Source organism: Lucilia cuprina, chromosome 4 (genome assembly GCF_022045245.1).
Source record: "Lucilia cuprina isolate Lc7/37 chromosome 4, ASM2204524v1, whole genome shotgun sequence".
Classification (NCBI taxonomy): Eukaryota; Metazoa; Arthropoda; class Insecta; order Diptera; family Calliphoridae; genus Lucilia; species Lucilia cuprina.
Genome location: NC_060952.1, coordinates 1,637,414 through 1,663,799, shown reverse-complemented (window position 1 = coordinate 1,663,799; position 26,386 = coordinate 1,637,414). Strand labels below are relative to the sequence as shown.

General features: G+C 25.6%; 1 protein-coding gene and 1 non-coding gene across 4 annotated transcripts in view; both read left to right on the top strand.

The window, feature by feature from the left end:
- The first annotated feature begins 3,553 nt into the window (after positions 1-3,553).
- Positions 3,554-3,758, top strand: LOC111690644. Its single transcript, XR_002762907.2, has one exon. It is a non-coding gene; the product is annotated as a small nucleolar RNA U3 (small nucleolar RNA).
- Positions 3,759-9,229: 5,471 nt separating this feature from the next.
- The window catches only part of LOC111690610 (neuropeptide CCHamide-2 receptor-like), a 64,011-nt gene continuing 46,854 nt past the window's right edge, over positions 9,230-26,386 (top strand). For 2 of the 3 annotated variants that reach the window (XM_046949381.1, XM_046949379.1), the window contains exons 1-2: positions 9,230-9,823; positions 24,790-24,846. The gene's annotated coding sequence lies outside the window, so the exon portion shown is untranslated. The remainder of the gene's footprint in view (positions 9,824-24,789; positions 24,847-26,386) is intronic. The other variant, XM_046949380.1, reaches the window with a different exon arrangement.

Genomic DNA, 26,386 nt, shown 5'->3' with positions numbered 1-26,386 from the left:
ACAGTGCATATGCAAATATATTTTTTGTGGTTTTTCAAAATTTTTAAAGTATAGTTTTTTGGGAGAATTAATTTTCTGCTGTCTCACACATGCATAGGCATATACATATGTATGTGATATTGCACATACAACTGGTTTTCCAATTATATTTCATATTATAACTCAGAAACTTATTTGAAGTAGATTTTAGATATTTTTATCTTTAAAGTGGGAAAGTCATTTCTAACAAATAATACATAAACCAAAATTTCAACTCTACTTTCGCATATTATGCTAAAGTAACTTTATTATATATGTAAAAATTTAAGCAATAAATAAAGGCAAACAAATATACAAACACTTAAATTGAAACACATACAAACAAACCTATTCACCTCCACAGATTAAATGGTTGATGTACTTTTTACATCCATATTTGTTACAACGTCTGAACGAATGGAATAAAATTTAAATATATTTAATATTCCATTTTATATTTTGTTTACTCTTACAGATTTTTTCTTCGTTTTTGTTTAACTAATTGAAATAATGGTTTGTTTGGCAAAACTGGAGATTTAAAGATTTATATATTTAAAAACGTGCTTTTCCAATATTTAAAAATTCCTTCACTCACACCCAACCCTAATAGAAACGAAGACACGCTCAAGCATATAAACGTTCAAAAAACATTCCCTAATGAATTCAGATAAATTCTAAAGACGCTCATCATTTAAGTCACAGCTCATTGGTTTAACTTTTGAAATTAAGCAGGATTCTGTTGTCTACTTAAAGGGTTTAACTACGGAAATTTTTTGACAACAACATGTTTCCGGTAAAAACAATATTTATTGTCTATATTAAGTTAGAAATACATACTAGGCAAATATAAGAAAATATTAGTTATTTTATAAAATAATAATATTTATTTTATTGGTAAACGAGGACAAAAATAACAAAATAATTGTTATTTTTGCTTGTGTGCATCAATAAAAGGAATCGAAGGACAATGTATAGACGCATGTTAAAATAGCTTTTATTTAAACTTTATTATGATTTTAATGAAAGTGTGATGTTCTGACAACATTTTATTTGTCATTAAAGTAGAAAAATATTTGCGAAAGCGAACTTAAGTCATCAGGTGTTTTCCGTACTTTTATTATGAGAACTTAAAGTAGACGCTGTTGATATATTCTTGTAAACAATGTTTTACCCAAAAACAAATCTTCTTACTTAATTCCTTACTTCCAGGCAATTGTTGTAAGTACTTACCTAACTTTCTATTTAACGTATTTTGACAAAGTTACTAGCAATTTTAGATTTTGGAACAAAAATGTTGATTTTCGGAGGAAAATACGAAAAACTCTTACCAAGTATTTCCTAGGTATATGTGCTATTAATTTACAAATTTAAATATCTTTTTTTAGCAAAACATTTTATTTGTTTTAATCTCATTACTCAATAGATTATTTGTTATGAAATAATTTGCTGCTGATATCTTCATATTATAAATTTTACCATTTTTTTTACAAATAATTATTGCAAATATAAACATTTAACTTTTTTGGTTGTGTAAGTTTGTTTGTTGACTTTGTACATGAATCTCTTATCGATGTCATTGTGTTTTTTGTTAAAGGATAATTGAGGAGTGAACAACGGAACGCCCATTGGAAAGTATGGTTGTTGTCGTACTTGTTTGTGTTGATGTCGTGTTCAATTACCCACAAAAAGGTCACATCATTTTATATGTGACATCAAAAAGAAAAAAACATGTTACTTTCTTATTTTACATTTGGTGTGCCAATTTTTGTCAAAGTTCGGGGAATACGTGGACAAGTAGTGTTTATTTAACGTGTGATTGTAAGTGCAGTGATTCAGAACTGAAAACAAACATACGAGGGCTGCTTCCATTGTCCACTTTGGAAGCTATTCTTCAAACTCTAAAAAAACAAAAACACAATTTTTGAAAAAAGAATCAAGACTTTTAGTAAAAGCTTCTCAGATTACTCTCGTATCAACTTTTACACAGAAACTTAAAATAATGAAACTCATGAAAAGAAACTGAGACACAAGCTCAATATTATACAAACAAATACGAAAAAAAGTTACGAAAAAAGGAGCAGCAATTTGCTAAATAACATTCTGACGCAGTTATTGTGTCAAAAAAAGTTTATTTTTTTCTGGTTTTATTTTTTCGACATACAACAATGAGAATGAGTGTGAAAATGGGGAAAATGTCAATAAAGTCAGTGTGTATTTAACTGCTGTGGTGAGGTTATGGTTGCCTTAAAGGCAAACATTGTCATCATCATCGTTATTATCATTGTCAACATTGTTCAACGTTGTTGTCGCTGCCTCTGTCACTTTTTCTGGCCATTTTCACTGGTGGTCGGTGGTCGTTCGCCGTTTGATAGAATAATAAAAGCAACAATTTGTATAAAACATGCAACCTTGCAAACGTTTTTTTTTGTTTCCCTTTTTGCTGTTTACACTTGGAACTCAGTTGCTACTGCCACTGTCTCACGTAATTGTGTTTAGGTTTTGTGTTTTATTATTGTTTTATTGAATTAAAAAAATTATAATTTAAATAAATAGAGAGAAGTATTTAGGAAGCTGGTTTTAATTTCAATCAGTAGATGCAGATGTTTATTATTTATTCGAAATTAGTATCATAATATATATTATGTTTCACTTTAAAATTGGACATTTAAATGAAAGGAAACAAGTTATCACTTGTTATCATCTTTAATAACAAATTCACCTTCATGAGAATGGTACCTATACATATCCAGCGAAATCATGCAAATGACTTGTACTTACTTAACCATTAACTTTTCATTACTTATCGTCTGCATTACTTTGATGTAGTATAGTAAAGATTACATACATATTTGTAAGCTAGAGAGTAGACACTTGAAAAACTAACTTAAACCTTTTGCTGCATCTTCGTAATGTTTAGGGTAATGATTGACTTCTTTGTATTAACATATGTAGTTACTTGGACGCTCTGTGGCTAGGGGTAGCCCTAAGTGGTAAATTAAATAGGTATTTCGGGACTGTCCGACCGAATTACTGGGTAGTTCCTTTATAATTTGTTTTATAATAATTATTTACATCACAATGTCTTAAAATGCTTTTAATACTCGCTTTCGATGAAGTTCTAATTTAAATTTTATTTTAAAAATGTTAATGTAGATATTTTAAGATATTTAAGATATTTTCTATATTACTTACATCATAATTTGTATAATTGTTTAACATTATGTTCTTTGGGTAGCCATACATATTTATATTTAGTGGTTGCTGTTGTTGTAAATTTGTTTGTTTGCCTAAGCATGATCGTTGTGAGCGATTTGAGTTTGCCCAATATTAAAACATTACCAGCTAGTCATTTAATTTAAAAATAACATAAAAACTACAACAACAAAACTACTATGGGTATTTTTATTATTATCAGTATTATTTTTAGCTGTTGTTTTTTTCTTTTTCATCTGCATACATAGAATTTTTTGAAATAATTCTCATTGAGTTTATATAATTTTCTCTAGAAATAGTTGAATTGTGTCAGCGAAAATTTAAGACTATACTTCACAGGATCATTTCTGTAGTCAGTCTTCTTTATTTTTCATTGCAAAATGAAAAATTTCGCGCCCGCGATGAGGAGGTATATCGTTTTATCTGTAGCGTGAGGTTTTGAACTTTGTCTTTTTTAAGTTTGACTTTGGGACAATGTTTCATCGATGATCGCTCGGTTATAACGGATAAAACGACTTCTGAGTGGAGTAAAAAATAAATTTTATTATAAATCAATTTTAATTTAATGTGGTGTTGATATATAATAGTAGAGAAGTTAAATCATTAAGAAGTCTAACATAATTGATTTTATTTTTAGCTATGTTTAAAAATTTTTCAAAAAAGGTATGATGTTTACGACAGGGTTTGTAAAATTGGTACAATTGTATTTTTTTTGTACAATTCGATCTTCAAAAGTACAATGGTACATCAATGACCCATTTTGTACATTTGTAACACAATGTTTAAAGAACTACCGACATTGGGCAAAATTTTACTAAACATCGGAAAAGGATATTGTAAGGAATCCTGTACCGCAATTCCATAACTTTTTGTTGTACAATGAATTTGCAAAAATTTAGATTTGGTACAATCTGACCTAAAAAAGTACACTTTATTTTTAAATAACTCAATCAAGGTGGCATTGATTAATTTTACTTTAGGGAACATAAGCATTTTTAATATACTACAACTATTACACATATTTTAAAAGAAAGGTGCATACTTTATTTGCAATTGCATTATATACATCTATACATACTGGTCCGATTACGAGCCTTAAGTGGGCCTTACTTAACATTACCAACTCAAACAAGTAAGAAAGTATAGTCGGGCATGGCCGACCATATAATCCCTACACCATGAGTATGTTTTAAAAATTTTTATATTTCATAAATAAACTTTTATGTTGAATTTCACCTTAATTCCAAAGTATTTATGCAATTTATTGATAAAAAAAACAAAATTTTCTAAATGAGGCTTTATGTAGAATATAGGTCAAACATGGACCGACCCTCATTAAATTTGGGCAAAGGGTATAATTTAAAATGACAGTTTGTTTTGTTGACTTTCAATGCGATACAAATGGTTACAAGTCAATTTTAGACGTTTAAGACATTTTTTGAAGGGGGGTTTTTATTGGAGATAGGGTCAAATAAGGGCCGATCTTTACGAAAATCTGCAGTGTCATTTATATTTATATAAAACTTATTTGTGTAAATTTTTAGAGAGATAATAGTTTATTTGGCGTGGACCAATATTTGTGTGTGTTACAAACATCAGCACAAACGTATAATACCCTCCCCACTATAGTGGTGTAAGGTATAAAAATCAATTTTGGACAGATCAGTCAAAATACCACTTTATGGGCCACTCTTATTAATAGACATTTTTATTTTGTAAATTCAACTTAAGCAATAGAAAATGTATGTTTGTAGTTCATAAAATGCTTAAATTAAAAATAATCACTTAGTTTTAGGTATTTTTTGTCGCAACTAGACACTTTTAAAAAATAAATAATATTAATAAATATTTAAGTGGTTTTACTTGAACAACCAAAACTTATTCAACAAAGTTTAATTTCGAATTTTTTGAGTTTTGATAGTCGAAGGAATAAAAGCATATTTAAGTTGTATGTATATTCTAATCCTTTGAATGCCACTAAATACACAGGGGTATTAAACTGTAAAACTTAAGTCATTGGTCTGGAATTGGACTCCTGTAATAACTTGGTAGAAGAGTGCATAAGTATTGTTTTGGCATCCACAACTTTTAATTGCTACTCGTGTTCAGGCTTAATTTTCATTTATTTTTGTATAATAATTTTTAATGAATGAAATTTATTGTTGTTATACTGTATTGCCATTAATGTTCTATTAATTAGTATGACTGGAAGTTGAAATGTGTTTATATAGTGTGTTTTATAGTTTAAGAAGAAAACTGTCTTTATGAAACGATCCTTGAGCCATATATTTGTTACCCTTAAAGCAATATAAATAAAAACTAGATTTACGATTCGTATAGATTCCCTATTGCTAGTCCGCTAATTTGTTGAAACTGTTCTTGCTCTAATAGTATTTTAGATCTAACAGTTTTTTCAGGTTTTTTGTGTTTAATGCATATGAGAGCTTCTAATGAAAATCCTCCCAATTTTCTCCAAATGTTAAAGTCATTCCTAAAGGAAAATTAAAAGATTATAGCTGTATCATTTTTTAGAAAAATGAATTGTTATAATTTATTTATGGATATTAATACTTAACGGTAACTAGTATGGTAACTAAATAATGCCGTAGACCCATATTTTCCATTTTAAATATCAAAGAAACCTCATCAATAGAAAATATCTGTGTAAAATCTTTAACTGTATAGCTATTTTATACAGTTTTCCTTTTTTAGAATTAGTTTTTAGAAATTGTTTACAATTAAAGCAATAATTTCAAACATCTATGCACGTGTAGTAAGTAATACTAAACTTAAGTAAAATGGCGCCAAACTTTTCTCGTATAAAGTACATATATGAATATATGTTTGTAAACACACTGATATTTGAACGAAACGACAACATCGAACTTGAATAGCTTTCCACCTACCCCCCACCATTTTATATGTATTTACAATGTCTAACTGTAAATGCAACATGCTAAAGAAAATTTATGAATGAAAAGCTTTTTAAAAACACAAACTCACAATCTGGTAAATAGTACAAAACAATCCGTTTAGTCTCTTTTTAAGAGAGACCCCCTGATGTGTAGACAAAACAAGAGCGAATTTGCCGTTATGCTTTAGCCATGGTCTATATAGGTTGGTTAACAATTCTTTTATTGTGTTAAGTACAAGTTTTTTTGTTTTGGTATGAGAGTGAGCAGAAAACAACTGCATGCAGCAACATGTCGAAACAAAACCAAAAACATTGTTTGTTTACATAGTCTCGTGTCTTCGTATACACTCGATTTTGTTTCGTTTGTTTTGCAATTGATTGTTTCGCATTGAACCTGTTGTTTGTTGCTGGTATTATTTAGTATGCGGCGAATTCAATGTTTTCTTTTAGATTGAATGACTGACTGACTGACTGAATAAATGAATGAATGAGAGTGTTGAATGTTTTATTTATATTGTTTGCATGGTTTGTTGTTGATTGTTCGACAATAACAATTTTATATTAATTTTGTTAGTCTAGTTTGAAACATACAAATTCTGTGTGATGCGCAGCAGCATTTTCATGTTGGTAAAATAATATTTTTGTGTGCGTGTTGTCAGTAGTATTGGCCAAATCGACTATTATTTTTCGTTCTGGTTCTTGCTCTTATTCTGTCTTATTTGTTGCTGGCGTATTGATGTTTGAATGGGGCTTTTAATACGGTGATAAAAACTTGACAGTCATATTTGCCGTCTTTTTGTGAAAAGTATCAGAAAACGAGAAATTATTCAATGAAGGCTATTACGGTTTTAGTCGTTGCTTGAAGCCGGTCCAAAACACACGTTAAAATTTAAATTAAAAGCAAAAGTAAAAAATTAAATACTTATGACATTTATTTTTTGCTTAAGTGTTGGATTAAAAATTATTAAATAAAAAAAAAATAAAATAAAAAAAATCGGAAATAATAATTTCTAAAAAATTTTGTTCAATAAAATTTTAGTAATCATATAAATATTTTGAAATATTTTTATGGATAACAATGTATATAATTTCTGGTTATTTATAGAACCTATTAATTTTAATCGAAAATTTCAACAACAATTTATCCGCTTCGAAAATAATCAATATTCCTAATTTGTCTGTGATTTAAATATAATGAAAATTCATACATTTACAATTGTTTTGTTGTTTAACACAAGCGATATTGTTTTTTGTTTATTTAAAGAAAAATTTGTGTTACTAAGTTGTTTTTTTTTTTTTTGAAAAAATAAAAGAACTGACTAATAAACAAAATGAGTTAAACTAATGGCATATTCATTTAAATAAATACTTTGTTTTTTTTGGACTTTTAAATATTCCAAATTAAATAAATAGTTCAAGTTAAATTATGAAAAAAAAACATATGAATAAAATTAAAATAAACAATTTGCATAAAGAAAATGTTAATAAAAGATTAAAAAAATAAAAACAACAAATTTAAAATAGACAAAGCTCTTTAAGGTAATATCATATGTGTCCACATGTTTCTTAAGCTTTAAGCCAAACGAATTTAAATAATTGTTATAATTTTTAAAATTTTATAGAAAAATAGTTTTTACTTATTTAGAAGATTTGGAAATTGTCAAACAAAATTGTTTTTTATTTTAATTCCATATAAAAAAAATAATTACTTTAAATGAAATCATACAAGATTTTAGAAAAGATCTTGATTTTTGAATCAAGTTTAAAGTTTTAGTGTTTTTTTAATCAGGACATTTATTTTATGTACATTCATGTTTTTCTTATTTTGTCGAAAATATGATCTCAATTCAAAAAAAAAAAAAAAAAAAAAAATAGAATAGAATAGAATAAGAAGTGGGACTTAAGTTTTATCGTTTAGAAGTGTTTTTCGATTAAACATTTTCTAATTAAAAAAATAATGCACAAACCTATTTTTTGAACAGGTGCGTATTCGTGTTAAGTGACTCAACTCAAAAAATCGATTTGGATGAAATTTTCTCTTAGGTTTGTACTTTTAAATTGTACGCCAGATAAAAATTTTCAACTCTATCTACCAAGAACTGCTGGAGTTTCCCTTATTCCCTTATGAGGATTCTACTCCCCGTATAAGGTCAACTTCAGAAAAAGCCTTTAATGCTCATTACTGGCATACTTGCTCAAAGCTTTAACCATTCTTTTAAGAGCTTTGTGGAATGCGTAACTCTGATTCCGACAGTTCTAGTTTTAGTTTTGAAATGGTGTCTGTCTTACTATCCAAATCGATTTTTTAAGTTACGTTATGTAATTTAGGAATTTTAATTATTTTATATATAAAAAATATACATATGTATATGAAAACCTCATTTGAACTTCTTTGTCAAGATACTTTTTTGCTGGGATGCGTTAAAATCGAATTATGTGCATACTTAAAAACACCTTCTGGTGAAGCCATTCAAAAACAATGATTAACATTTCAAATCAACATATCAGTACTGCAATTAAGTAAATTTAGTATATTTTTTACCTTTTTTTAATTTTTTGGAATTTTTTTTGTTGGGTGTTTTTCAAATGTTTGACTTTGTGACTTAGCAAATTAATAATACGAACAAATTAAAATGATGATTAAGACGAAATAATTGCACTTTCAACAGCATTTTTGCAAATTGTTAAATTGTTTTTTATGGCCATCATAAAATTATAATTAATTAGCTCAATTTTTAATTAATTTCTACATACTTATGTATGTACACACATATATAGAAGCATATGTACTACTAATAGATTTAATAAAAAATATAAATAAATACTTTTGCGCTAACTTAAATTAATGACATTAACAGTTGCAATTAAATGAAATGTAAAAGCCCACAATATATTTTATAAATTTCCATTAATTTAAATACAAAACAAACACACACATATACAAATTACATAAAAATTAATGTAAAAATTATTGCAAAAACAAAATAAGGTTTGAATTAAATAACAAATTATAATTTAAATTATAAAAAGTAATTTAAAGAAAAATTAAACGTGACTGGAAAAAATCATTTATTAAAAATCGTTTAATATAAAAAACACGAAAGGAAAATACAAATATTATTTTAAAATAAAATTAAAACATTAATAAAATCATTTCTTCTTTCCCTCCATTAAAAGAATAAATCCTTAAAAGACTTTAAAGGCAAAAAAGGCAAATTTTAACTAAAAGAAAAAAGTTAAGTGATTATACAAAAAAGTAAAACAAAAATCTACTTAAAAAAAACAACATCTAAGTACAAACATAAAAATATTAAAAAAAAAAACACAGACACACACAAAAGAAAGAAAAATGTTACTTAAATGTTGTTAAATATTTAAAACATAACACAAGTACAACAATTAATGTGGCCAAAATTAAACAAACTCACATTTTCAAGTGTACAACAGTGTTGAAAAGTTTTCAACTTTGGCAAAACCTTAAAAATAAATAGAAAATGAGAAGTGTAAAGAAACTCACTGATTCGACAATTTAAAAGAAATTGTCCCAAAGGAAATAAATTTCTTCCATAGAAACAACATTACCAACAACAATTACCACCAGAACCAAAGTGAGAAGTAATAAAAGAAGGGAATAAAGGAATGTATGAATGTATGTGTAACATGATTATTTACTTTACAGTAAGTACAATGAAAAGATTTATAATCAGTCAATTAAATCAATTGTAGATTTTTGATTTCTTAAATAATGCTCCTTTTTTATTTTCTTAACAACAATACTTAGACGTTATTAGTAATTTATGGCCAATTTTAATATTTAATCAGATAAAAACACCTGATGATTTTTGTAGGGAAATTATAAAATAAATTTAATAAAATATTGCTTTTTCTAGCTTAATGGATACTATTTTTTTAAAATAGAATAGAATAGTTGTAACCCATATTGGTCGTAGACCCATAAACGTAATATACTCTGGGTCCATATTAAAAACAGTAAAGTGTTCAAACAGAATGTCTATAGGGAGCTGAAATTTCCCACAAATATTCTTTCAAATACAGATGTTGGGATAATTTTCACATAGCTCCCATACAAGTGACTCCTAGGAATACTGCGTAAAAACGTATATGTTTATCATGCAGCAATTAGAAAATATTATGTTGAGAATAATAAATATCGGTTCGGGGAACCTAGCCCCCATATAAATTAAAATTACATTCATAACTGGCATAAATATGAACTAAAATATCTTTACCGAATATCATAATGATCGGGCGATATTTTAGCGGCCATATAATATCCACTTAAGTATTTTTAATTTCAAAGCAGATTTAAATCCTTATATTAAAGTCGACAAACTGGACTTTCAGATGTCCCTTTTAATATGGTCAATGACAGGTTTTGTTTGGATAAGTTCAGACTCTGGGTAAAAAATGTGTTGTTCTGTGTTATTATAATCTTATTATAGACCAATTGCTATTTTCGTCGCTCCTTAAATCAAATTACATTTTACGAGCAGGAACAGTTAAAATATTTATAAAACTTGTGATAAAATTTTGCGATAGTAAGTTTGAAGTATCTGGAAATTATACCACGGCTAGGGTCAAATTTATCTTTAAAACTTCTAAACTCGTCTTAAACGAATAACTTGTTTACATATATATAATTTATTTAAACTTTTCATTCATTATTTCCATACGCAAATGTGTGGGAAATAATATGAATTGTATTCATGAAACGAAAAACCCATTTCCATCAAATTAATGTAAATGGAAAAACAGAAAAGAAAACACAAATCTGATAAATTTCTCATGTACGTTATAACAGTTTATGTCAAATATCTGTTAGCGACAGTAACACATTACCATCATCAGTAGCAGCAACAGCATTGGTAGTAAGGAAAAGTGCTCAAAAAGCTGATAAGTATAATAAAAGCTGTAAAATGTAAAATGTAGACTTTCTAGGGTGAGGGCAGGAAAATATTAGGGTAAATCATAATACCGGTACATTTAGTCAGTAGAGTAGCAAATTTGTTAGTTAGTTAGTTAGTTAGTTAGTTATTTAGTTAGTTGATATTAGTATATTGATGGAGAAAACTAATCCCTAGTCGAGAGCATAGGCTGATCCACAGAATAGTTTAATTTGAAATGAATTCAAATGAAATAAGAAAGTTTACACAATTTTACACAATTCAATCGTTTTCCGATGCTTTTACCGTTATCTGATTTGACTGAAATGTTAAGTAGTTTTAGACCCTAATATATAAAATAAAAGCCAATATCATTAATCTAGCTCACGGACTCTTCGAGCGACTATGCTCGATACTATAGTATCATTACCTTTTTGGTAATGATACTATTTCAAATTTAAATTTCGCATATATGGTGTAGACTATATACTTTTTTAAAGTGACATTTCTACATTTGTATGAAGTAAAATAAATATCAGTTTGTTCATAAAGTGTAAAAATAAAGGAGCATAAATAAGAGAATGTTGTGTATCTAACGGTCTGTTGTCCCTTCTTTTAAAAGTGTTGCCATTACTCACATGTAAAAGAGTCCAAAAAACTATGAACATGTTCATAAATATTTATTTAAAATTATAATGATGCCTGGCGGTTAATAGGGTTGAGTTGGTTGGCAGGTTTGTTGAATAAAGAATAGTATTTTTAGTTTATTTTTTTTTATTTTTGTATTCATTTTGGAATTTTAAATGATTCTTAGAATAACAAAATAAAAACGACTACTTTATTTTTATTAAATTTTACCACAATTTAATAAAAATCTGGTTTTTGATAAAATAAAAAAGTTGATGTTATAAAGGAAAGTTTTAAACAGAAATATTTCACCATACGATATCAAACATTTGAAGAAAATGAAAGGGACCCCTAAAAATCGACATTTTGTTTTTCCTTAAATATATTTATTTGCTCAAATATATTATCATTGATTATATCAGTTTAGAACGTCTTTATTATTTGTTACATCAATATTTTAATTTAAAGTAAATGCTTTCTAAAGAAAAGTAGAAAAAGTCGCATACTTTTACTTGTTATTACTTGTAAATGCCTTAGAACAAAACATAAATAAATTTATTGAAAAAGTTAGAAATTTTTCCATAAAAACATGATAATTGAAAATGTTCCAAAAGGGAAAATGGAAATGAAATGTATTTTTGCGGTAATAAAAGTTAAAGTCAGCATGTAATTTCCTGATTTAAACAAAGGTTTTTTTTTGTTTTGTTTCCCTTTTATTTTTTATAAAATTTATCTGGAATTACCAGAAAGCTGGGGCCATTTATTTTAATTTACTGAAAAGTTGCATTAACAATTGAATTTTTTATATCAGTTTCAATTTTAATTTAATTTAGAACAATTGCCATTAATTGAATTGTTAATTGAAATTTATGTTGATATCGTTAATTTTTTGCTTTGTGTGTTTAATTATTTTTTTTTTATTTCAAAATGTGCACTAAATAAACTCTACGCATTTTAATATGAGATATTTAAAATTTTAATATGTTTTCTATTTTTGTAAATTTAAATAGCTTAACTTTTATTTTATCTACTTATCAATGACTAAACTCAAATTATTTCAATTTTAATTTATTTACTTAATAGTACAAGTTTGCTTTAAAAAAATTCAAAAATTTAAATTAAAAATGTTGTTGGCAACAAATGTCAAATCGTATTTAAATTATAACAAAAAACTGTGTATTCTTCTTAGTATCCATATTAATTCTTTCAGTTTTGCTGTTTTGATTTTGCTTTTAATTTACAAACTGGCTTTTACTTAAAATGAATGTCAGCAAAAACAAAAAATACAAAAAAGGCAAAACTTGTAAATCTTCTTTAAAAAATTATTGAAAATGTTTATTCAATGTTAGTTGTTTTTTATTTTTGTGATATTTTTTTTAAATATTTATTATTAATATTTAAAACTTTGTTTGTGATGTGAGAATCAAATATGTTAAATGATAGATTTTAAATTAAACTAATTGTTAAAATATATGAAAAATTATTTAAAATATGTCAATATTCATGTTCATATTTGAACAAAAATAAAAAACTGTAATTTGCAACAATTCTTTAATTTTGCCTTACATGGTAAGAAAAACAATATTGAATAATAATAAATACTGACCTTGTTTGGAACAATTGCCTATTTAATTATTTATTTTTTTAACAACACCAATACAAATAATATTGTTTTCACTTAATTCTATTACAACTTACATATACATTCATACATATGTATATACATATGTTAGTGCATGTAAACAATATATTCACAATTAAATATAGCCAGTCAATTTTTCCTTTAAATTCTCTTAAAAAATAATAAAAATATAACATAACAACAATTTTAATTTCACCCTTGACCAGGAAATGCATATCCAACACTTTTTATGCGTTACCAATAAAAAAGAGGAAAGTGTAGTAATAAAATGCATTTTAATTTAAGTATTGTTTTATATATAAATTTAATATATCAATGGATAGGACATTTTCATAAATGAATCCAATTTGAATTTAATTTATACCAATATTAAGATTATTTAATGCATTCGTGTATATTCAAAAATTATATGTATTTTATATAGCCGAGGTATCCTATTTTAAAGCTGTTAAAATCCACCTCGAGTGGGCTTCAAATTTAAAACTTTAACATGACAATACTTTAAATGTCCAAAAAATATTTTTAAAAATCAATGTATCAGTATTCTTATGCTCCCCATATAAATGGTGTAGAAAAAAGTATTTCTCGAACTACTAGTAGGATCTTTGTATTATGATTTTAAAGATAAAAAGTGTGATTTTTATTTTTGCCAAATAGTGTAGTTCCAATAATATTTTTGATATCAAAACAACAAAGCTAACTGTTTCGTACTCAGCGCTACTCAGTACACACAGTCGTGTTATATATTCATATATCGCCTATGAAATTATCTTAGTTAGTCTTTATTTTCGGCAACCTATAAAAAATTAGGATTTTTTTTATTTGTTTGGAATACATCAATGGAATAAAACCGAAAATGTTTGACTTGAGCTTTCTTTCTGTCTTAAAAATGTTTAAATTATACAACTTACAATAATTTGTTTAGTAGAGAATTTTATTATTTAGCTATTTTTAGCACAATATATATTTGTTAAAGTTTAAATTATCAATTTATAAAAATATGTTTATTGGTTTTTTATTCAAATATATATTTACTAAAATTTTAATTGTTAAAACACGTTTTCTATTGTTTGGGATTTGTCAACATACATATGTATACATACATTGTCAATTATCTAGTTGTTGTTGATTTTTGCATAATTAACAAACAAAAAACAAAAAAAAAAAAAAAAAAACAATTAATAACAATTTATGTAGTTTCTAATATGTAATTACTAAATGTTTTAACATTTCAATAAATTATGAATAATCATGTACTTCGCTGCGTTTTGGAGAGAAGTTGCTGAAACTTAAATGAAAGTTTTAACACCATAATTAATACGAAATAATAATTTAAAAATATAATTTTTATTTACATATATTTTCAATGTAAAATAATATTGTTCTTTTATGTAAAATGTAATCCAAATTTTATAAATAAATCTGACCATCTGAAATATTTTTTTTAATTGATTATTTTGTATTAATTATTTTTATAGTTTTAAATCTTTATTGTCAGTCGTACAAGGTCATTGCTGATAATTTGTACAATTTAATTAGCATGTTGTAACATGTTTATTAATACAACTTCTCAAAGCTAAACATAACTGAAGTAAAATATTTATTAACCAACACATGTAGTAACATAATCATAATCAATTATTAGTTAAAACTAAAATAAAATATTTATACTAAATTTGTTTTACTAGTCTTTGATAAATTAAAATTTTATTACAAATTAAGAACCTTAAAGCATATTTTTTTATTGACTTTGTCGTAATACATATTACAATGACCATTAATTATTTCCAAACAATTGAATCCATTTCACTGCTCTCATAAAAACACATTAATTGGTAGTTCAATATTTTAATTTCGTATTTCATTGGTATTGAGAGTCTATTTGGTAGATAATTGACCATTTAATGCGGCGTATATGATTTTCAACAATTTAATTAACATTTATCGCAAGAAAACCAATAGAGTGTGATGTATTTATCTATATATAAAATGAAAATTTAACTGACAACTTGTATTTTTGAAATGTTTGTATTTTCAATATGGCTTCCTTTAAATTTAGTGTAATGGATGCCTCAAGGTCATTGACACATAAGTACGTGTTATTAAGAATTTTACAATATTTTGGGTTTTTGTTTCTTCTTTAATTAAATTTATTAAGCGACGTTTTATCCCAAATCTTTATATACTGTTTTTAATTTTTAATTTGTCTGTTTAAAAAACAAGTTTTTTATTTAACTTTTGTTTTATTATTTAATGCACATATACATGCAACCAAATTGATTTGTTATAATTAAATGTTGGTATTTGTATGAGCAACAGTTTTAAGACTCACATGAGTATAATTTTTGTACTTGTTTTTTTTTTCTTGTGTGCTGAATTAATTAACATCTGAAGTTAAAACAAACGACTCCTCGAAAGATACAATTGCCTTTAACCTTAAAGTTTATAATTAATACTTATTCTTCTTTTTTATTGTTATTTTAAATGATATGATAAAAATTATGGTTTTTCATAAAAATATCATACGAGTAGTAAAAGTATGAAGTGACTCCCAGCATTTTGAGTGTGACACATATCGAAAGACATACTTTTAAGAATTTTTATTTTAAAAATAAAGTTTTTTTATGCAAAAATGCTAATAAAGAAGATTAAATTAAAACGAAAGATTAAATATATGTGATTCAGGTACGGAAAATTTACTTTTTTGAATTAGTGGTGACTTTTACATACACAAATGTTTTTTTTAATATATTTTATAGATGTTGACTATTCGAAGACATGTTTATGAACTAGGTACTAATGAATTGCTCATGAACCAATATATTGGTTAGTATATGGACTAATCTGTTTAGTTTATAATTTTATCTAGTTTAAATACTATAGAAAAGTATATAGTGCATAGTGTCTTTTCTAATCTATTGATTAGTATATGTACTACTCTTCGGATATGATTATTAACTACTCTGTTGCCTAGTCTTTGGATAAGTTTAAGGAGTAGACTATTAACTAGTATACTAAGTAATCTAATGGTCTAATCTACTGAAAAGTTCAAAAATAATCTTTGAACTTTGGATCGGATTGAATTTTTGTGACAGGCCTCTATCTAATAGAAAAGTACTAAAGTTGAAGGGTATGGTAAATGAGTATAGAATTTCCCATTTCTGAATGAATTTTTTAAATGTTGGAATTTGAATTTCGGTAACGGCGCTATTCAAAATAAATATTTTTTGTATTTGTATGACATAATATAAAAAACATCATATGATAAAGCATGGCCGATTCAACAAATTGGTATCTATCAGTGCATAGTTACCTTTGGAGTAAAAATATTTGTTAATTTTAATCCATAGGTACTAATTTGAAATACATGCCAATTTACCCCCTTGGTAAAGTTACCTATTAGTTAGTTTACAGTGTAGATATCGATTTGTTGAAATTACGAACATTAGAAAGTGATTCTGAGGCAATCGGTATATTTAAATGTGTTTTCTGCGTTACACACATATTATACTTCTCACTTTAGTAGAGTAGGGTATAAAAAACCAAATTAAACATTAGTCATATAAACAATAACATTAAAATATTTTCGAAAAATGTTGCTAAATTACTACCTAACGCTTATTTACGTATAAAATTTTTCAACTTGGTACTTAGAATAGAGAAAATAATTAAAAAAAAACAATCTGCATTTTTGTATAAACAATTTTTCGATTTAAAACAAATGAAATTTGTTTGTAAATAAATTAAGAAACTTAATAAAATTGTTTTTATATATTATGAGTATTTCAAATTAATAATTCTAAATGAAACAGTGGATAAAATAATTATAAAATAAGTTTTCTTAAAAATTGTATTTTAGTATCAATACAATAATGTATTCCTGTTAATTGGAAAAATTATCTTGTTTTTTTTTTTTTTAGTGAATCGTATTTTTCCAATTATCGTTTGGTAATTCATTGAATTTTAAATTACTTTCAAATGCCAATTTCTTATAATTATTTTCTTTACTTTAATATAAATATCCAAAAAATAAAACTCTAATTTATAGCAGTAAAATTATACTAGAATAAATTTTGTTATTTTTTATAAATATCTAAGAATTCCTAAACTTTTGTGTGTACAAATTTTATCAGTTTTATAGAATTGACCTTTGTGTGTCAAAATATAAATTATTATTATATTTTCTATATATTCATACACTCAGAGGAATTAGCCTGTTAAGCATTAGACACGTTGGAGTGGTTTTATAAATTAAATATGTATTTGCCTACTTAGCAACAATAAAACACATATTCGAAATTAGCAAATTTATATACACATATGCCTATTTTATTATTATTATTATTATAAACTAACTTGTACAATTACTTTACTCACAACCTTTTACGAGGCCTGAGCCCTAGCATTTTAAGGCTTATTATGACTTTAAAAGTACTTGAGGGAGCAGCTAAATATATGGATGGTATCATGTAAAGCATAAAAAATACTATTATATTTTTAATATTTATTTAAACAATAACCATACATACATTCATATATATGTAGTTTTTTTGCAAAGTTCCTTTAACAAAATTTAACTAGTTTTGAAAAATATATAAATTTTATTTTATAGCAAAATTAGTTATTAGAAAACTTGAAGTGTGCATTTATTATTCGTATGAACTACAAAACAAATACATATGCATATATAACAATGTTCCTGTACTAGAACATGACTTTATCTATAGAAATTTGTTAAATTACACATACGCTCGTTGGTCATTTTGGTTCTAACAAAAATTTATTACTGTTCAATTTACCACTTTTTTTTTGCATTTTTGTATTCTCATCATGGTCATAAATTTTCGTTTATTTTACAAAATACTATTTTTATTGCATGTTTAAGGCAATGTTTATTTTTTTTATAAATATTTACCACGGTTTTTATATCTAGTTAACTTCGGCCAACTACATGATGCACCATTATTTAAACGCTTAAACGGGAAAGAGTGTTAAACTGTTGTAAATAAATTTTGAAATGTAAAAGCAAATTCATAAAAAATATATACATACTTACAAGTATTTAAGAGTTTTTTTTATATTTTTGTGTTCAAATAATGGCAAAAGTAATAAATTTGATTTTTTTTTTACTTCAAGTGGTATTATTTTGTAGATATTTTTTGCCTCAATTGCTCAATTAGTTATGTTGAAAGAATTTAATAAATTTATAAAAATATAATTTAATAAAGGAACTATTATAAATAAAATTCTTCTTGAGTTACAGATAGCTTTGAGAATACTTGTGATTAGATTTTTTGGGGAATTGCTGTAAGATTAGATAATTAAACAAAATTTATGATATTTTAATAAATAATTGAATAACATATAATAAGTAATTTTGAAGTATATTTCCAGTAAACGATTTACGTAATATTCTAGTAGAATTACTATAACATTATTTTAAATTTGCTTTTATGTTTTTAAATTCTCTGGAGGTATTATTTTTTTATAATATAATTTATATACTTTGACCTTTTGCATTTCCCTTTTTGTAGGGCTCTAAAGTACACAAATTATAATTTTTAATATCTAATTTTAATCCCATTACGAGTTCTACTTTTCTTTGCTTTTTCGATTATTCTTAGTTTTTTTACTTATTTTATTTCACTCTCTATAATTACCGAAGATTGAAAAGTTTACTAGAAGTTTCCTATAAATAATGCTGCTCTTACCTCCTTTATTTATAGACCGATTATGTTGATTTTAAATAGGAATCTTCTCGAGGGAATGTCTGATTAAAAAAGTAATTCAAATAGATAAATGGGGTCTCCAGATAATTTATTTAAACATTAAATAAACATTAAACATACCAATATACATATATAATGATGCAATTGAGTGGATAATGCAAAGATTAGGTACATATGTGTTAATGTGGGATGTACCATCGTATACTTATATCTGATGAAGGGGTGGGATCCAAAATTCTATCTGTTGAGAGTAATGGTTGAATGTGGAGTTGGTTGAGACATTTTGGTGTTGTATTACCTTAATCTTTAATTTATCGGCGATTTTATCGGCGTAAGGTCCAGGAATGTACTAGGGTGAGTCTTTAGATGATGAAATGTTTGTAGGATCAACGCATTCCCATTGTTGGGATTAGATAGAGTTTCACTTATGACACCTGTCATTCACCAACGGGACTACTTTACTAAGAGATTGAATAGTTCGAGTTCTTGAGAAAAGTGCTCGTATACTAAACCGTAAGTCTCAAAGTAGCTCACCCAGTGGTTGAAAAAGACCACCGTGAAATAGGCCAACACGTTAGGTGTTCGCGTAAAGCACTCAACATTCATACATATAACGAATGTTTTGTTACTGTTTTCTTTTACTATTCACAAGATGCCACATTTAATAGTTAAAATATTAAGTTTAAAAAATCTTACCAATCATTAATTATATAAAATCCAGTTGAAATTTAAACACCTAATAGTTAATTAAAACTTTCTGTTTTTTTTTTTCATCATCATCAACATTAAGTGTAAAAAACTAATTTTCATTTATCATAATAGACTGCAACCCATTGAAGTAGTATTTTTTTAATTAAAAATTTGCTAAAGAAAAAAAAGCTTTAAAAAGTGCAATTTTTCAGCAAAAACAGTTTAATAAATTAAAGCTTTTGATCTTGCTGATTTTTCCTTATTTATGGTTTTTAATATTTTTTTCTAAAACAATCTTTTACAGAATCTTTAATTATGTTTTTATTATAATTGGCAATTTTGTGCATAATTTATGATATGCACATTAATATTGTAACATGACAAAATTCAATAAATTACCACAAAGAAAGAAAAATTTATTGCAATCACTGCAAAGCAGCTTGTTAATGTTTTTTTTACTTGTATAAAGTGTAAATTAACCATTTACTACGAAATATATTTTTAAATATTTAAACAATAGATGGAAAACAAAAACATACAAACACTACATTTTAAGTTCTTTTATTTTCATAATGCAAACTAAAATATTAAACAAATGTTAAATATGCTTAGAAGTTAAAAATTAAATTAAAAACTAGAAATATTTAAAAATATATGTAGTATTTTATAAAAAATTAAATAAAAAACAAACATCTCAAATGATAGAAAAATAAAAAAACCTGTTTTTATTTATTAAATTTATAACAAACACACAACAATTTCTTATAAACAAAAACTAGTATTTAATTTGTTTCGATTTTTTATTAGTTTTTTGTTTATTGTTTTTTTTTTTTGTATTTTGCTAAAATATTTAAATGAACATAAATTAAATACATATACATATAAATGTGTATAGCTAGCTAAGAATATGTATGCATATTTTTTAAAATAAAAAAAGAAGAGCAAAACTAAAAGCTTAATAATGCACTAAGCGTGCCAGAATTGGCAAACAGCATTAAAAACATTTATGACATTAATTTAGAAATTTAAACACGCTGTGGTTTACTTTGTTTTGGAAATAACCAATGTTCTAAATTGTTCTTTATGCAACTCAAAAATTAAGGAAAAAAACAAGAATTCTATTTAAAAATAACGGCAAATAGTAGAAAGTTAAATAATTTAGATTTTATCAATAAAATGTTCTTTAAAGAAAGATTTAAATTTGATGTAATATTTTCTTGTACAATTGATAGTTGATTTATTAATTGATTTGTTTTGACTTTTGGTAAAATTTTAGGCTTGAAAATTTGCAAAACAAATGAAAAAGATTTCATAGAAAAATTATGTCACTTTAGACAACTATGCAAACATTCAATTTTATATTAAATATTTTTGGTTGAATTAAAAAAGACCAGAATAAATTCATAAAAAAAGAATTGAAACGTGAGATAAATTTCAAAATTAATTTGGATGCATAACACAAACAAATGCTTTAAAACATGTTAAAAATAGAATAATTGTAAAGTATTCTCTATTGCAGATACAAATATAAACATACCACATATCGTTAGGTTAAGTGGAAACAGCTATAAAAGCGAATATACCCAGCAAAAACTTACACTGAAAAGTAAGGGATTAAGTACTTACCACGCTCGCTTATAAAAAGGAAGTTAGGTTTCGATCTCTTGCAAATTCAGTAAGTCATTTTGTTTCAGAGGTTATTATGTAAATGTCTTCTTCTCACTACACTTCGTTTTACATATAAATTGTTTTTGTATTTTCAAAAATTTTAATGAAAATATTTACAAAAAAAGTTTTCGCAAAAAAAAATTAATTTGTGTCAAAAAAATTTTGTCTCAAAATTACATAATATTTTATCATTCATTATTTTCATTATTCAGACGGTATGTAGTAGTCATTGAAAAGTACGTTGTTGAGCTTTAAAAATATACGTTCTAATTGAACAAATCAAAGTAATATCGAACTTTAAAGTCTTTCTACGAGTTCTTTAAATCTATTTAGTTTAGACTTATTACGTTTTAACTAACGATATATATTTCAATTTCTACTTATTTAAATATTTGTAAAAAGTAACTGACCTCAACAAAGTACATACAAATCATCTATCTCATTAGTGCCATAAACTACTCTTGCTTTTTATTTATCTATTTTTTTGAGTCGTTGATTTTTTATACATATTTTGCAATTTATTTTCATGTACCAATTTAATATAATATTTGACATTAAACAATTATTATCGGGGGTAAAAATAACAACAAATTAATTTGAGAAGACAAACAAAACAAAAGAAAAAACGCAAATATTTTGACGTATTGCATTCTCATACTTTAATGTAAACATCATTGTTTGTTTGTCAAGGCAGACAGTAAAAAAATAAAACAAAAATAAAAAATTCAAATAATAAAAAAGAAAATGACAAAAACATTTTCACGCATGATTGAAGAATTTTTTCATGTTTTAAACAACAAAAATAAAAACATAACGAAATATTCATGTTGTTGATATGAAAAATATGTATGACGCCGTTTACAATATCCCACTCCAGTCCCTCCATAGTAAAATTAATTTTCTCAATCAGGCAGCATCTGTCTTGTCTGATTTACATTTGTTTAAGTAAAAACCATGTCAAACACCTCTATTTTCACCGACTTATGTGTACAATCACACGAATCTTTATTTTTTTTTTTGAAATCGTTTGTTGATTTATTAAGTAGCAATTTTATGTGATGGTATTTTAAATACTCATATATTCATTAAAAATTATAAAAAATTGCGGTAAATCATTCCAAATTTGCCATTTTTCCATTTAAATAATTTACTTTTAAAACAATGAAGAAAAAATTAAAAAAAACTGATGATTTATTTGTCCCCTAAGAAAAATGTCATATGTATATGTGGACGTATTTTAAGAATGTGTGTATGGGAAATATATATGTATGTCCAATTCACAATCGGTGTTGTACGGTTGTATTGTGGTATGTCATAATTTTTTTAATTATTGATTTTTTTGTTTCAAAAAATATAATTTGAAAAATTTTTATGACATACAACGCTACAACGACACGGTATCAATTATGAATTGAACAATAATAATTATAAAAATATTCAGAGTTTTCAAATGATGCAATCTTTAAACTTGATTATAGACTATAGAATATACCATAGTCTAGACTAGATTATAGACTAGACTATAGACTAGACTTTAGATTAGACTATAGACTAGTCTAGTTTTTAGTCTAGTCTATAGTCTAGTCTATAATATAGTCTATAGTCATATTATAGACTAGACTATAGACTAGACTAAAAACTATACTATAGACTAGACTATAAAATGTACATATCTACATATATAACTCAATGTTTTCTTTAAATACAACATTTTTAAAATATCGTAACATTAAAGGTGAATGAGTATTCCAAGAAGTGCTGACATAGTAAAAAGGGTAATAAAAGGGAAATAAAGATTTCCTGTTTATTTCTTAACTGATAGGGATTTTTATAGCTCAAAAGGGTTACAGTTCATTTTACTTCTTATTTAAGTAGTTACCGTCCTTTTTCCCTTTAAGCTAGATTTCCTTATTTATTTAAGCTTTTGCTTCATTGGAAATAGTAGGGATTTACATAAATTGTGTATTTTTTTTTGAAGTGTGTTCGTATTTTGTGGTTTTCTGTCCTACAGAGCTCATGGAACAAGTGTTAAACTTTGCCACATTGTTATCTCTATGCAGTTGTAGATATTGGCTAACGAGTATGGGGATACCACGTAATCCAAGTATATATTTCTTCTTAGTTTCTACGAATGTTTGTGCCATTGCACCACTTATAGAATAATGGTAAAATTTATAGTTTTAGTTTATTATTTCTCTTATCTTGTATCTTTCTACGTTTGTTGGAAAACTAATAAATTTCTTTAAATATGTTTTTCTTTACCATCTCCAAACCAATTTCTTGCATCAAAATTTTAAGTTGAAACTAAAACACAAAATACTATAAACACCATCACTACTGAGCGCCAATTATGTATTTATTCGCGAAATTGAAATTATTAGAATATAAAATGGATTTCAGTTCATGCTTCATAATTTAGCATATTTTATCGTTCAAGACTTGAATTTATATTTCAAGACTTCGGTCTTCTGCTATCTTCTGTCAACTTTTTAGATTTTCGTATTTTTCTTTCTTTGTACATGGGAAACGTCTTGGTCGACAATATTCATTAAAGACCCCTTGTGGTTTTGTTGCGTTAAGTGCGTTTAAAGTTTTTCTACATCAAGGGAGCAATGAATTGAATTTTTGAAACCCAATAAGCATTTTTATATTTAGTTGAAAATAAGTCTTACAGTTTGTCAAACAATAAGCAGTTTTATGTCTTATAGTTTTGCTTATTGGGTTAAATAAAACAATATTTGTTTAGTGGGTGAATAGTTGAGTGACTGAAGTGGGTGTCTGTATTTGTGGTTAATTTTGTCCACTCAAGCGTTTTCCTAGTTTGTATGTAGTAAGTAATTGTTCCCAGTTATATAGTTGTATTTTTATTCAAATATTAAATATTTCAATTACTTTTTAAAGTGCAGAATTTTTAATTAATACAGCACTAAACCAAACACCTTTCTAATTGCTGCTTATGTCATATCTCCAGCTTAAACCACAAATAATTGCACCAAATGTTTCAGTAATATACTCAATTTAGTTTTGGACTAGAAATTCTTAATTAGGATTATTTTATTGTCAAAACTTGATCATTATCATTTAAACATTTTAATGCAGATTGTATAATTATTTATTAAATTTATGTTTCTTAGAATTATATCTCATTATAATTTTTAGTTTAAAATAATGACCACAATATGTAATAAAAAATTACGGTACGAAAAAAGTTAATGATAATCGGTTCAGGGAGAGATTTTTGAGACCAAATACGGTGAAAAATATGAATGTAGAAATAATTAGGATGGTACCAATTTTAAAAAGTTTTTTTTTTTTTTTAAATTTTTGTTGTGCAGTTACATGAAGAAATTACAATAATTAACTTTAAATCTTTTTTTCTTACAGAATTCAGAAAATTTCAAATTAATAAAATAATATTTTTTAATCAACACATCGAATATGGTAAGTAATAAAACATATTTTTATTACAAATAGAATATATTAAAATTTAAGTACATATATAAATATACATTACCCTAATGTCAAATCGAGCATGTTTGTTCAAGTGTCTGTACTTGTCTGCTTTGATTTTTTTCTATTAAAATAAAACGTAACAAATATTTATAGACGATCTAAATATTCATAAAATAATATGAATATGGATATTTTTATTACACTTTTAATGGTCCTTAAGTATTTTTTTCACTTGTGTTGTTTTTGTTTTTTGCTTTTTGTAAAATCTAACATAGAAACAAACATGGAAAATTCTAACATTAAATAGAAAATTTGCGTTAAAAAAGGCAAATGAACACAAAGAGATTTTTAAAGTTGCTGTTGTTTTACCAATTTCAGTCGATTGTCATTTAAGACTAATTTGAATAGCAATAGCTATAGCAATTTAACGGTTTATAAGAATAGACCATAAAAACCCATCAAAGCAAACTGAAATATACACATATTGTAATTTTCAATTTTATTAGATGATTATCTTTGGTATTAATATTGTATTAAAAAACACTTTTGAAAAGTCTGTGTAGATTTCTCTTATATATGGGCTGGCCTTTTAAAACAAAATTGAATGTAGTTAATTTAAGAAATTACGAAATATTGATTTACTTTTACCCTGTTGACTCACAGAATATTTGTAATTATTTTTATCAACAAATATATCTTTTACTAAGAGTAAATATAATTGTTATTTTTGTATTTTTGTTTTCTCTTTATTTAGAACAATGATAAATTTATGTATTTGTCTATTTATTGTTGTTGTTACAAACCAAATGTCAGAATTTGTCAATTCTATAAGAGGGCTTGATTATATATACAATAAAAAACAAAACTAAAATCGATAATCACAATCACGTCTGCATAAAATATCGCTAGAAGTTTATTTGATTTCAATCGAATTTGCCGTCTCCTCAAACCTACATACATACATAAGTACAAAAGTATAAGGGGTGTGAGAAAATAACAAACAAACAGAGTATAGTATAAATGTAACTTACTCTACTTTGACGTTAAGACTAATATCATTAGTTTTAATGTTTATCCTTAGAAAGATCGAAGCAAAAACTTTCATTACCATGTAATGGGAAAAATTGCTAAAAATTCACATACATAATAACATTTAAGGTCATTACTTTAATACGGTGATGTTATTGATGGCAAGTACTTATCACAAACCTTACAAGTAATTAGAAAAAAAGTCGTTAAAAATATCATGAAAAAAACTTAAATATGGCTTCTTAAACAGGAAACCTAGTGAATAAAACATTTATATAACTTATATGTAATCCAGGCGATAGGTAAATAAGACAATAGAAAAGCCAACAATCCAGTCCATAGTCTACGACATTCTGGGACAATTATATTGCAGAAATTACAAACGGAATGCCAAACTAATATGTACCCTTCTCACCAAGGTGAAGAGTATACAAATTACAACATATTGCGTTACAACCGTACAATACCGATTGCGAAATGGACAATTTTATTAGTCATT